Source organism: Eumetopias jubatus, unplaced genomic scaffold (assembly GCF_037043125.1).
Source record: "Eumetopias jubatus isolate StellerSeaLion01/CBP00866 unplaced genomic scaffold, mEumJub1_p1.0 scaffold_1, whole genome shotgun sequence".
NCBI classification, from domain to species: Eukaryota; Metazoa; Chordata; class Mammalia; order Carnivora; family Otariidae; genus Eumetopias; species Eumetopias jubatus.
Genome location: NW_028274807.1, coordinates 74,060,681 through 74,073,634, shown reverse-complemented (window position 1 = coordinate 74,073,634; position 12,954 = coordinate 74,060,681).

Below are 12,954 nucleotides of genomic sequence, written 5' to 3'. Positions count from 1 at the left end.
GGCCATTTGATTCTTTTCTGAAATGGAGAACTCTTGAACCTCCAACTGAATCATGCAGTAACACTCTTCGAGTCTATTTAAAAGAGTTTCCAGTAGAAAAAAAATTATATGTACTTACATTTGAGAATGTCTTCCTACAATTAAATTGAAATCTGCTGGGGAAGAAGTTTGCACATGACAGCATAAAGTATGAAAGACGCACTGATTAGAATAAGATATGGACACACTCCTCTTACTATACTCTTTTTCTTTCTTCTCTAATAAAAATTTCAAGTTAGCTACCATTTTTAGCTGTGCCATTTGCATCAACTTAGAAAGTAAAGCCAATATGTAAGTAATTAGCCATTCTTAATATGATCACTACCTGACTAATTCAGTTTTATAAAGGAAGTCTAAGAACTAAACGCATAAGGACTTGCAGCGTGTCTTTTACCTGAGTCAATTATGCTACCTCTGCAAAATGACCATAGTATTGGCTTGGGGCAAAATTTTTCATTGCCTTTGTGTTGGTGCTGTAAATCATGCCTGTATCACTGCGCTCCGGACTGGCATAGAACTTCTGGCCTGATTCTTCTCAGATATATTTCTGAGATTTTTTTTCTCTATTCCAAATTCCCAAGACTGGCAATACTTAATAGCTAGAACACTATTGTTATCAATCTGAGATAAAAACCACCTGGAATTTTGAGTGACATGTAGCATATTTTATGGGCAGGGAAGGGAAATAAAAAATTATCACTAAGGGATACATCCTCTTTATATTATGGATCAAGAATTAGTGTATAAATTGGAGGTAAAAGTGTTACTAAGAACCCTTGCCAAATAACCAAGTTTAATAACCAAATAGCAGGTGTCATCTAAGTACAAAAACACTGCTTTAGAGTAAAATGATACTTTCTCTGCTGTTAACTTATGTGCCAGAATACTAATCAACTAGAATATTACAGACCTCTATGAGTTAAAACTGACTTCTCAATTAAAAATGGATTACACAAGAGAGTTAATAAATATATGCCTCATGTATATGGAAACATGGATCCTCTTGTGTATGTACATCACTGTCGATCATAGAAATGCCCAACAGCAAATCGTAAGAATAATTTGTCTACTTTGAAAATTGCCAACCAGTCTAAATCCATGTTAATTCAGTTCTTTTCATACTATAAATGCTCACCTAGGTTCAAATACTTAAGCCTTCTAACTAAACAGTTAAAATACTTTATTGAACACATACCTGCTATCATTCAACACTCCATTTTTATTAATCAGCTCAGAAATAGGTAACCCACTACCACTCCCTCATCCTGAGCACATTACCACAATGACTGACATTCCTGGTTTAAAAATAAAACCTTGTTTCAAATATAGCTGCTCGAGTTCTGGGTAATGAATATAGTTTCATAAAAGTTGACATCATTTCTTCTGATTTCACCAGAATTAAATACATCCAATGTTCCTACTGGATATCTGACCACATCACTCAAGGTTCTTGCAACCTGGTGGGTGTTTTAAGGGGGGGGGAGGAGGAGGAGGAGGAGGAGGAAGAACCCTGCATAGATGGAGTTAAACCCAAAGGATATCCAACCTTACAATTGTAATAGTCATTTTGTTTATGTGTGTTCAATATGCCATCACAAGTTGATTTTTACAGTTCATTTACCAGTTCGTATATGTATAGTATGCAGATTTGCTTATGAGCAGAATATTAATATATACATGTCCAGAACTAGTAAATGCATCATGCTTGGGAGCCAAGCAGTACTCCGATACACTGTTCTCCTTAGAGGTCAGTTCTAACGCACACTGTTTCAAATAGACCCAATTTCTCTGCTGATATATATTCAAAATGCAGTAGGATGTGGTCATACACGCCCAGAAATACCATCTTTATGGGGTGGGGGTGGAGAAATCCAAACATTTTTTATAGCAATGCATTATTGGATATCAGATACAAACATGCCTGTCAGCAATCCTAAAGCAAATGAAATATATTTATTTGAGCCCATCCATTCTACAGAAAAGAAACTGCTTTACCAACATATCTCTCCTCCCCCACAATCTAAAGACTCTCCCCCCCACCCACCCAAAAAGAAAAAAAAAAAAAAACTCATCACACTTCACTACGCAACTGATGGAGTATTAAACACTGTCTTCCAAGCTGTGGGAGTTAAAAAGAAGTCTCCTTCCTGCCACTCTCCCCTGGTGCAGCAACGGACATAGCATCTCCTCCTATCGACCTAGTATGATGCTCGCTCCCCAAGCACTGCAGTCCCCTCGCTGAGGACTGCCCTGGCCACACGCACATGCAGCGGGAAGTCCCCCGATGGGGACAACCACATACCTTTGCTCTCCATTTCGGTCTCTTTCGAGTGCTGGAAGTTCAATGGAAGTTGGCCGGAAGATGTGGGCCCGCTTCAGATTCCCAAATCTGGGAAGCCAATCTGATGATTTCGCCCGTACTTCCTTCCTTCCCCTCAGGCTTCCTGAAAGATGGGATTTCTTAAACCTTGAAGCTGCAATCAGCCACCAAAGGACACTTAGCAGCAGCAGCAGATTGCCTCTACAAGGGATAGGTTTCCATGCGCATCTGGTATTGAAATGCATGCACGGTGCCCCCTCATATTTTTTTTTTCTTTTTTTTTTACCTGGGTCTGGAAGCGGCGAGCAAGAGCTGTCCTCGGAGCGTGGTGCTGCAGGTGTAGTGACAGATCATCCCACTTTGCTCTCTGGATGTACAGCAGATTTGCATGGGCGCTGGCACGCATGCGCAGGGCCTCCCCCCCCTTTACACCGCCTCCTGCTCCCCCGCCCCCTTCCCTTCTCTCCCCAATACGGTCCTCAGTTATCCCAGCTGAAGAGCTGTAGCATTCGGTCACAGGGAAGCGCTGCTAAAAATAAACGCCGGACCGGATTTTCCTTTGCAAACTAGAAAATGGATTGGATTGGGATTGTGCATCAATCCCAAACGATTTTCCAGGATGGATTACGGAAGCCTTAGAGGAGGCTAGGGTCTCTGAGCTGGGTTTGGTTTTATTCAGAAGCGGAAGGGAGAGAAGAGGCGGAGATTTACGAATCCTCTTCAGTGGTCACAATTTGGGATTCTCTTCCTAGTTGCTGCAGTAACTTTCCAGGTGTATGCTTCCCCTTCCTCCACTCACTTCCCCTGACTCTTTGCATTCCCCTATTTGTTTTGTTTTGTTTTGTTTTATTTTGTTTTGTTTTGTTTTGTTTTCGGGGATGAGGTGGGAGTCATCCTGGAGCTACTAAAGGTTAATATTGTCCCGCTTCTTCGCTACTCAGATTCAGAGTTTGCTGGCTTCCCTGAGATCTCTTTGGCCTCCACCTCAAAACCTTTCCATGAGGCTCCAGCCTCATGGAAAGTTCTCCCAACAAAGCCACTGAGGACATTGTGAGGTGTTCTTTTTAGCTTCTTTTCAACAATTTACCAAGAAGCAAAGTCCCCAAAGGTGGGGATTCACCTTATTGATAATATGTACTTTAAAGCTATGTATGCAATCATTTTCATCAAAGTGCAGAGGAAGAGTGTTTTTCTTGCATGAGGTTCTAGGGAAGGTTGCAAAGCCAAAATGAAGTACTACTTTCCTATCAGAATATTCTTTAAAGCCCACACTATATTTCATTTATCTGCAAAATGTTTAGTAGGGAAATTAATGTGTACTTATTATCTTTTTTTTTCCATTAGTCCAAATTCTCCTGAGAGAATAATCTCTCCTTAAGAATAAGTCTTATTCTCAGGCATAAAAACAAATCTGGAACACTGTTATCTGGAATGGTTAAGGAGAGAGATGTGCCGATTAAGCACACACTCCAGATTACACAAAGATCCCTCCACAGTAAACTTCTAATCCCAATTTTCAAAACACTGAAATACAATAAAATATACTCCCAACAAGAAACCTGAGGTAGACTATAATTCAGGCTTCTGGTGATTCAGAAAGCATCCTAGGATTTTCCAATGCCTTAGGGCCATAATTACCAATATTATTCCTGAGGGTTCAGCCAAACATGGACATTTATTAGTGGAGGACTCCTGCTGAACTGCTGTGGATGAGCAAAACCTGCCTCCGTTCAGCACTGGGGAGTTAAAACATTCAAGTATGGTATTGCAGAGGACACAACTTAGGGTCTACTAATGGTTAGGATTTCCTATTGCATGCCCAAGTAAGTATGTGGAAAAAAATCACAAAACTCAAGGTTTCTTCAAAATTTGATAGGTTTAGGAAGTAGAATAAGGGTGAGAGTAGATTCAGTTGTTCCTTAAGAACAATCACCTATTTCATTGGGATAAATAATTTCTGCTCCTAACACTGCACCCATTACATGTTCTTTGCCTCTCAAAAGTTTCAGGAAAGAAGATACCTTTAGAACCATCTAGACACACCCGTAATATTTACCACTTTACAAGTAGAGAGGCAGGAAGAGTACTTGACTTGGTAAGAGTCACACAGTGGAGCAGACCCAGGCTCAGAATGCAAGGGTACTGCCTAGCTAGCCATCTACTCCAGGATGATTCCTTATATAGCCACCTCCTCATTATCTACAGTGAAAGGGAACAGGGAGAACCTCCTAGTTCATGAATTTTCATTATTTTTATTCACAGTTTTAAAAACCCAGATGCTTTATTAAATGGAAAATAATAAAATTTAATGCAAAATCTGTGGTCTGACATTCAAGACCTTTTTATTATCTGAATCCAAACCACCTTTCAAGTCTTCTCCAAGCTTAACTCCTAGACAATATTTGTTGTTATCCTAAGCAACCCTCAAGATTTTACTTTTCCATGCCTTTACTTACATAATCATCCTTATACCTCCTTACACCAATAACACAAATGCCTACATATGCAAATCTTATATTTTCCTCAAGATTATCTGAAAATGTTCTCTATTAGAAACAACAGTGTTGCTATATCTTTACCTGTCTTCAATCACTTATTACTTTCTATTTTGTATTATAATTATTTATATGCATATCTCATTCCTCTTTCCCATCCTTACTAAAAAATAGGCTCCTGATTCATTTTGGTAGCATATAGTAGTATCTTGAATGTAGGAAATATTAATAAACATTTGATGAATTAATAATATATAGTATACACATTTTTGTGTATATGACATTGACTATGGGCACTATGATAACAAATAATGATGACAGTAATATTGAACTAACATTACTAAAAGCTGCTTATGTGCCAGACACTATTATAAGGATTCCAAATGTTTTAATGAATTTTATCTTTGTAAAACTCCATGAGGTTAGTACTATTATCACCTGTATTTTAAAGATGAGCAATCAACGTCACAGAGAGGTTAAAGTATGAATAAAACATGATCTCTGCCCTATAGAAGCACAGAGCTTGTTAAAGGTGATAGAAACATAAATGATTTTAAAAGATATGGTAAGGTATAAGGTAGAGATTATCACAGGTATAGTGGGAGCACAGAAGAGGTTGGGCAGTTAGCCAGTCCACAGGTTTTAAGAATAAGAGGCTAGACACCTTCAAATACCTCGTCCTAGAAAGAAAGAAAGAAAGAAAGAAAGAAAGAAAGAAAGAAAGAAAGAAAGAAAGAAAGAAAGAAAGAAAGAAAGAAAGAAAGAAAGAAAGAAAGAAAGAAAGAAAGAAAGAAAGAAAGAAAGAAAGAAAGAAAGAAAGAAAGAAAGAAAGAAAGAAAGAAAGAAAGAAAGAAAGAAAGAAAGAAAGAAAGAAAGAAAGAAAAAGAAAGAAAGAAAGAAAGGCAGTCTAACCCCTCTCCCAACACACACATAAAGTGAAAAAGGATTTAGGGACAGAAGTGCTTCCGGAAAGTGTTAATAAGAAATCATTTGACCTAGTTATAATGAACTTGTTTGATGATGAACTTGGAAGAGAGGAAATACACTAATAGCCCAGTAATTTATTATTTAAAAATACCAAGAATTGGGTGGGACGAGATCCCTAATATTGGGGTTCCCCATTTCACCAACAAAAACTGTCCTAGTTTGGACAATAATATGGCCATATTATTTATGTTACACAATTGAATGAGAGTAGCACCACCAGTATTGACATTCCAGCCTAATTCTGGTTAACCCATGTAATTGATTGGTTATGTATGCATATTCAGATTCTCTAGTTTTGGTTCTTACTAGAATGTATAAAAACAATATAAATGATTGGGTTAATTAAAAACAATGTACTACAGGGGGGTGGGGGGATGGGTTAGCCTGGTGATGAGTATTAGAGAGGGCACGTTCTGCGTGGAGCACTGGGTGTTATGCACAAACAATGAATCATGGAACACTACATCCAAAACAAATGATGTAATGTATGGTGATTAACATAACAATTAAAAGTTAAAAAAAAACAATGTACTACATTACAATGAACAATTTAAAGAGCCTTGCTCATATGTCAGATAAATTACCAGTTAGCATAGATTTTTCCCCCATATATTCACTATGTTCTTCCAGAGTGCTGAATATAAACTGAGAGGAATTTGTGACCTTTTTTGTGCTCCATTATTTTCTTACTGTTCATCTTTTATAACTCATGATCTATTATAAAAACTAAGGGCTGACCATTTAGAACTCTTTTTGGTTGACAATACTGAAGTCAAGTCACCATTATAAATGAGTATTCACTGTAAAACGGTCTCAGGTTCCACTGAGGGTATCAGTTCCAAACTGCCACCAGAATGTAAGCTCCACAAGATCAAAGGCTATGTCACTGTTGTATCTCCAGCATCTAGAATAGCATGTGGAACTTAGAAGATTTGATTTAATACCTGATGAGTAAATGAATGAGTTGGATGAAATAATGCTTTTTCCATGGCCACAAAGCCAGATTACTTGGCAAATGAAAAGCATCGATCAGCAATCCTGGTGGTATAAACAGGATCATAAGTGACCGGTAAGGCAGCAAGATTATCACAAGGCAGTTAACAAATGTGCCCAGTGTTTACTCTTGGGCAAAGACCATAAATAATCAGGTCTGTGTTCGAGTATCTCTTAGGCAAGCTAATAGGAGGGCCATGCCTTCACAAAGAGCCTAGGAAGGTGAACGAAATTAGTTATAAAAGAGGGAGGAATAAAGTAAAAGACAGAAATTTCAAAGGACAAAAAAATGATGAGTCAGGATGGCACAGCCATGTGCGAATAACTATGCTATGGAGATTAGGTAGCATCCCTCAGAGGGCAAACCTATCTTGATTACCTACTATGTGTGAGTTTTTCATTCTTTTTCTTGAGTGAAGGTGAAATAACAGTCTTCTTAAGAAGAAAATGGTAAGTGATAAAGTTTCAATAGAGGTAATTCTTGTTGCAGGTACATAATAGAGGTAAGGAATAGTCTATGAAAGATGAGAAATGGCAGAAGAGAATACAGGTCATCTGGGTGTATTTTGCCAAAGAAGCACCCATCCACTTGCTTTAACAGTAATTTCTCTGGAGACTATTAAGAGTCTAAAGAGAACTGCAGAGTGGTGAGACAGAGTAATGATGCATGGGTAAGTCATCTGGAAGCCAACTGACAAACATTTTTGACATTTCTTGTTAAAGACTTTGTCCATTTGACAATATTAGAGATTTAAACACAAGCTATCAACTGACAATTTCAAGGCCCATCTGTTACACTGGCATAATGCCCACTTAAAATGGGGTGTGCCAATCTCATTAATGTTTAGGTCCCAAGTACACACAGGTTGAAATGATCAGTCCAAACAGAATATTGGGAAACAACACTTTTCAACTGATTGCCTTTTTTTTTTCCTTCTGGGGATAAGAAATCACATGTCAAATGACATGCAGAAGTAACTTCTTAAATCTTGTTGGAATCATTATGAAGACTAACCCAATCCTTGAATTCTGGTGATAAGAGTAGACAAAATGTATACCAAGCTTTAGTCTAAAGATGCACCATAAGGGGTACCTGGGTGGTGCAGTCAGTTAAGCCTCTGACTCTTGGTTTCAGCTCAGGTTGTGATCTCAGGGTCACGATCTCAGGGTCATGAGATTGAGCCCCTCGTTGGGCTCCTTACTCAGCACCGAGTCTGCTTAATATTCTCTCTCCCTCTGCCCCTCCCCACCATGCTCTCTCTGTCTCTCTCAAATAAATAAATAAATAAATCTTTAAAAAAAAGATGCACGATAAAAATGCTGCCTCAAAGGCACATAATCATTTGCAACAAAGCCATTTCTTCACCCTATATCGCCCCAAATTCCAGATATATGAAAGCTCAATATTTTTTCTGGTAAAAATAGCACATGGAGAAGTAGTCCTAAAAAAGTCAACCAATATAACCAAAGTCTGTCATTAATTCATTAAACAAATATTTTTTGAGAACCTACCAGATACTACTCTAGGTATTGGGGGTATACCAACAGTCTGTTTGTATCATAGTATTTACATTATAGTTTTGCAACTAGAAGATATTTCATAAATCTTGTAGTCCAAACATTTGTTATACAAAAGTGAAAAGTAAGTTGAGGCCCACAGTGGGAGAAAACAACTTTTCCCAAGTCAAGTACCAAGCTACAAACAAAATCAGAAGTTAAATCTGTTGGTACCCCATTTCATCACAGCTTTCTCCATAATGGTATGCACATGCGTGTGCATTCTTTGGTTGGAGAACTTGTCCTGTGTGTGTTAATCTACAAACTATTATTTCAGAATTCTATTCATTTCACTTGGTAAAGACAACCAGAAGATCTTGGTGAAGAGCTAGAAATGCTAATAAAAATACTAAATGTGTTGCCAGCAATAAACAACCTCCATACTGTGTTCTACATGATGCCGGACAGATGTAGCACAGTGTATCATTTGTGTGATGACTAATAACAAATATTTCTTTCATTACTAGCATTCTTACTTGGTGAAAATCTTTCTGGTTTATGTTTTTATTCAAATCCCAATTCACTTAGCAGCTGTGGCTACCCAAGCAAAGTAAAATGCAGAAATAAAGCAATTAGCCATGATATTAGTGCCAAAAAAACTTGCTATTAAAAAGGGAGGAAAAGATTAATGAGTAATTTCAGCCAACTGAAATTAAATAACAGCAAAAGAATACAATAGCACAATGGGTCCCACAGGTGTATTAGCCCAAGGGCGTTATTAACAGGAACTTAGAGGTTCATGACCAATGGCTGATAATACTGACACTCTACAATTTACCAAAAAAATTAAAAAGAGAGGAAAAACACAAATGGATTTTTTTTAAAGATTTTATTTATTTATTTGACAGAGAGAGAGCGAGAGAGGGAACACAAGCAGGGGGAGCGGGAGAGGGAGAAGCAGGCCTCTTGCCGAGCAGGGAGCCCGATGTGGGGCTCGATCCCAGGACCCCGGGATCATGACTTGAGCCAAAGGCAGATGCTTAATGGCTGAGCCACCCAGGCGCCCCAAGACAAAAGGATTTTTATATTTGCCATCTTTAAAAATGGTTTCCGGAATTTTACACTTTTTTTTTTTTTTTACTTTTTTAACCATTTTATCCCACTGAGATGACTCTACTGAATTAGATGTTAAGGAAGCAAAGACAAGAGTCATAGTTAGAGGTGGAGCCAACCTGCTGCTCTGCACAGAGGGTCCCTTGTATACTGATTTCCAGGCCATGATGTTGTAAGACCATGATGCTGCTGATGTTCCCAAGCCCTCTTACTTAAAGTCTGTCTTAATTTAAAATTGCTTTTCATTTGATTTTAAAAGTATGCCTATATATTATGACAGGCAAACCTTTCAGTCAGCCTACCCAAACCATTCCAGATTCATTGAATAAACATTATTCCCTTCTCTCTGAAGAACTGCAAGGTGTACATGATTAATAATTAATAGCCATTATAAGGATACTGGGAAGGGCTTAGACTTAATCCTGGTTTCTTCCTCTGTGAAACAAAAGACTGGAACAACATAATCTATAAGGACCCTTCCAACCCCTACACTGGGAGTCTCTGTATGTGAACCATGGCATCACTCCCCATTAGAAAGCATGCTAACCCTTGGCTGTCTCACAGGATGTCACATTCCTTTTAGCATTGATGTTAGAGCTCAAAGGACCACTGGGATTCCTCTAGCCCAACTCCTTCAGTTTATAAATGAGAAACTGATCTGCAGAGAGGTAAAGACTCTTAGAACTAAACTTCGAACAGCTTGAATCCAAAGTCAGTTCTTTGAACTATTATCTCATTGTCACTGATATTCCCTATATTGATGAAATACAAAGTACTTGCATACAAAACAGAGAATATGTGGAAGTGAAGAAAGAGTAATCCACTAGGCCCCATGAATACCATTCAACCACTGAATGAGGAGTTACAAATCCCATCAAAATAGTCTCCTTCTACCTACTCAATACCCCTTTCTCCCCTCTATCTTTTTACTTGTTCCTTTCTTTTTCACCCCCTACATCATACCAGCAACCCAAGTTAGCAGATGATGCAGGGCTGTAATAAATAAAGAAGGACAAATTCAATTTCATAGAGCTATGGGATTGGATGGAGCCTTTGGGTTCACTCTTTCTCAGCCTAGGAAATTAACGTATTCTTCAGATTCCAGTTAAAACTTATCCTGAGGAACTACCTCTGAATCTTCATAGTATTTTCAGTATTGTTCATTCATGCCTATCATTTATTTATATGTCTGTCTAAAGAGTATTCCTATCATATAGCATAGTGCCCATAGTAGACATGGTATACATAGAATGACTATATTCTGATTTCATTAATGAATCTGTGAGTGAGTGGCTAAATGAATGAAGGGCCAGATTTTTCCTGGAAGTTTCTTTCTTTTTTTTTTTTTTAATTCAACTAGCCAACATATAGCACATCATTAGTTTTTGGTGTAGCGTTCAGTGATTCATTAGTTGCATATAACACCCAGTGTTCATCACATCACGTGCCCTCCTTAATGCCCATCACCCAATTACCCCTTCCCCCCCCCACCCTCTTCCCTTTCCACAACCCTCAGTTTGCTTCCTAGAGTCAAGAGTCTTTCATGGTTTGGCTCCTTCTCTGATTTCTTCCCATTCAGTTTTCCCTCCCTTCTTCTATGATCCATCTGCACCCCAATGTTCATAGCAGTAATGTCTACAATAGTCAAACTGTGGAAGGAGCCAAGATGTCCTGAAACTTTCAATTCAGGTGCATCACTCATTCATTTTACCCCAGGAGTAAATAAAAGTGAACTTTAAATAGCAGTGCTTGTTCTACACTGGACTACTACTGGATTTCTCAGTGTTGCCCATCACCCTACTTTATTCTTGCTCTTTTCTCTCTAAATCTTCAGGTGGTAGAAACAAAGGTCTCTATTTCTGTCTTCTTAAATGTAAGCTTTCTTGACTCTTTATTTCTTCTCCCTCTGGTCTTGGGATTTCCCATCTTCCCAGCTGCCCACTTTCCCCCCACTAACACACACACACACACACACACACACACACACACACACACACACACACACACACACACACAGTACCTACTAACAATCTCCCTGCTTGGCTCCACAGACTTTCATGAACTGAACCAGTATCCTGACTCAGTCAAGGGAAGAAGGAATGATTTAGGCAAAATAATTAATGAATGACAAATATTCCACAGATTTAGATTTCCCAACTTCAAGTCCTGAATATAATTGAATGTTACTGTTTGATCCTCTTACCCAATTCCTTTAATTTTGACCCGGTTATCTTTTTCCTTTTAGGCAAGGAACTTAAAATACCTCAATTCTTTGTGTTCTCCCTGAATAGAGGGCTTTTTTTCTCCTTAAGTGAGATGTTAGCCTCCATGGCTAAATATAGCAATCATCTATCAATAATCCTTCCAGAATACAAAGAGCCATTCTACCTTTCTAATAATGGATGTGGTGTTTTTGACTGAAAGTAAATACGTTCAAGATTCACATTTTAAAAGACGATGTATTCTTGCATGTACATTACTGTGCATCTGTAAACCTATTTCCACATTGATGTACATGCCAAATAATTTGCTATTATTACATTCAGCATTATTTGCTCCAGATAATAGTGCCAAAAGACTAATGTCTTATGAGTACAGAAAGCAGACATTTTTGGGCAGCACAGATGGAGATGGGAGAATTGCCAACAGAACCGAGGCTTCTTACACTTGAGTTTTGTTTTTTAATTATTTTCAAGGGTGAAGATCATGCAAGAAGTATCACTCAGGCCCCAAATGGAGGACCATGCGAGTCTGAATGCAATCAAGCTGAAAAGAAATGGAAAAAGAACCAAAAAATGGAATTGTCCATCCATCTTAATGATAAACTGAAAATCAGAATTCTGAAGATAAATCAAAACTGAAAAAAATAAGCCTATAAAATTAACTTAAAGATCTTTCTTTGTGGATTATACAACCAATAAGATTTAAAGGTCACCATTTTATCACTCCAGTAAAATTACTAAGAGAGGAAAGTGACTCGTTCTTGTGTGACATCAGAGGATTTACCAAAAGGATACAGTGTGATAATGTAGGAAATCAAACTTCTTTCTTAAGCCAAAGGCTGCCCCTAAAACTCAGTATAAAGTACTTGGCTAGTTTATATTCATATTATGAATTCCATACATTGAATTTAACAAACATTTTAGTTTTTGTCTAACATCGTACTGGGTTATATCTTATTATCCACTATCCACTATCTTATTAAATCCCCATAAAAACACTGATATGGGACTTAGACTCCAAGAAGGTATATTATTTGCCCAAAATACACATCAAGTGAGCTATAGAGTTAGAAGTCCAACCAGTCACTTTCAGAATTTAAATGTTTAGCCTTTGTACATGCCTTCGGGACTTGTAGTTGGTAGGTGAGACTACCAGTCTTACCTGGTAGATAAGGCCAACATGACCAGTGTTTGGGCTAGTGCTACAGAAGCCCAAAAGAGGGAGTTCATTTCTTTACCAGGCAGAGAAAGGGCAGGGAATGCTGAAGGATGCAACAGCCCAGCAAAG